The sequence below is a fragment of the Schistocerca nitens genome, chromosome 7 (genome assembly GCF_023898315.1).
Source record: "Schistocerca nitens isolate TAMUIC-IGC-003100 chromosome 7, iqSchNite1.1, whole genome shotgun sequence".
NCBI classification, from domain to species: domain Eukaryota; kingdom Metazoa; phylum Arthropoda; class Insecta; order Orthoptera; family Acrididae; genus Schistocerca; species Schistocerca nitens.
This window is the reverse complement of record NC_064620.1, coordinates 306,426,520-306,429,019: the sequence shown is the minus strand read 5'-3', so window position 1 is coordinate 306,429,019 and position 2,500 is coordinate 306,426,520.

The following is a 2,500-nucleotide window of genomic DNA, read 5'->3' as shown; positions in this document are numbered from 1 at the left end:
GGCACGGTGTTGCGTCCCCCCACCTCAAACATGTGACGTAGTCACACCACCGGTTTTGACTAATAGACAGAATGTTTATAATCATATGCCATACACCGGGGGACGATGCCGCGAGGTGTAGCTAGCTAGTGCAGTCGCACCGCTACTACTGTACAGAGATAGAACAGGCATTGACTATACATACATTAAGCTTATACACGGCGGTGCTTAGTAATACGCGCAGTCATCGGAATATAGATAACACATACAACTGTCCCTATACATGCTGAACGTCTGTGCACACAATGTCAACCACACGTCACCCACACACTCCATCACCCACTAGTCTATGCCTGTAACAGACGCAGACACAACATCTAAGTACCAGCATGGAACAACATCCAGTGCATCCTCTCGGCCACAGTACACCATCCACACTATGATAACCAGACCGGGACGTCGAACCAGAAAACTGAATATCCCACTCTTCCTACAACCACCATTGCTCAGATACGCCACCAACACCCACACATGTCCTACACAGGGGTGCACCCAACAGCACCACACTGCCGCATCTCACAGCACATAAACAATGGCAGGAATGAAAGACACAGGTGTGCCACTCCTTTGCCACAAACACAGAACGGGCGCGCCACCTGCCATGAGCCACAAGTGCAACTGACGTGACATATCTGATAGTGCCTCAGGCGTCCACTTACTACCATCACTATCAACGAACCTCGCCACCCCACCCCCCCCCCACACACACACCATCCCTTAACCCAACTTCTGCCTTAACCTAACCCAACTTCTGCCTTAACCTAACCCAACTTCTGCCTTAACCTAACCCAACTTCTGCCTTAACCTAACCCAACTTCTGCCTTAACCTAACCCAACTTCTGCCTTAACCTAACCCAACTTCTGCCTTAACCTAACCCAACTTCTGCCTTAACCTAACCCAACTTCTGCCTTAACCTAACCCAACTTCTGCCTTAACCTAACCCAACTTCTGCCTTAACCTAACCCAAGTTGCGCCTTAACCTAACCCAAGTTGCGCCTTAACCTAACCCAAGTTGCGCCTTAACCTAACCCAAGTTGCGCCTTAACCTAACCCAAGTTGCGCCTTAACCTAACCCAAGTTGCGCCTTAACCTAACCCAAGTTGCGCCTTAACCTAACCCAAGTTGCGCCTTAACCTAACCCAAGTTGCGCCCTAACCTAACCCACGTTGCGCCTTAACCTAACCCACGTTGCGCCTTAACCTAACCCACGTTGCGCCCTAACCTAACCCACGTTGCGCCCTAACCTAACCTACGTTGCGCCCTAACCTAACCTACGTTGCGCCCTAACCTAACCTACGTTGCGCCCTAACCTAACCTACGTTGCGCCCTAACCTAACCTACGTTGGGCCCTAACCTAACCCACGTTGCGCCCTAACCTAACCCACGTTGCGCCCTAACCTAACCCACGTTGCGCCCAAACCTAACCCACGTTGCGCCCTAACCTAACCCACGTTGCGCCCTAACCTAACCCACGTTGCGCCCTAACCTAACCCACGTTGCGCCCTAACCTAACCCACGTTGCGCCCTAACCTAACCCACGTTGCGCCCTAACCTAACCTACGTTGCGCCCTCACCTAACCCAAGTTGCGCCCTAACCTAACCCACGTTGCGCCCTAACCTAACCCACGTTGCGCCCTAACCTAACCCACGTTGCGCCCTAACCTAACCCACGTTGCGCCCTAACCTAACCCAAGTTGCGCCTTAACCTAACCCACGTTGCGCCTTAACCTGCCCTGTAATTGTTAGTTATATGAATCTAGGAATTCGTGTAGCGTTGCCTAATTGCAACCATCTCAACATAGTTCACTTCGCGCACACTGTGGTGTTCTGCGTATTGATTCATTTTACGGTGCGTACCCTCACATCTTGCGAGTGTTGCTTACTTTCCACATGGTCCCGCTATCCACTGTATTGTGTACTGCAATAGGACGTATATCGCCCCCGCCCCCCCCCCCTCCCCTCCTGTCACCTCTAGCTCGTCGGTCAGGAGTTCGCGTGTTGAATGCGCTTCGCAGCTGTGCAATGGCATTCGCATACGTACGCTGGCCACCTTCCACGTGTTCTTTCGTGCACACGTCGCAGCGTGTATGTATGCTGATGGAGTGCGTCGTGACACACAACATCCAGGCATGCAAGACTCGTAGAAGTCGCAAATGTAGATGGATGTCTACGTTTGCTGCCCAAGTTACGCAAATGAACTGGAAATCCGTTGTTGCGCGGTTGTTCGCGCTGGAGGTGAATCGTTGATATCGACGATCGGTACAGGTATTAACCGGTTGCTTCAGCGACACCCGTCATACCCACGAACGTGAGTGGGCATGTGGGTATGAAGCGATACGCGGCGGTGGCTGGGTGGGACCGTCCCCGGCCGGTGAGGGGGGGGCGCCCGGCGTGCTGGCCGCGCGCTGCGTGGGCGCACGCGCGGCAGCCGGCTGGTGGGGGCGCCCAGTGGCAGGCGCG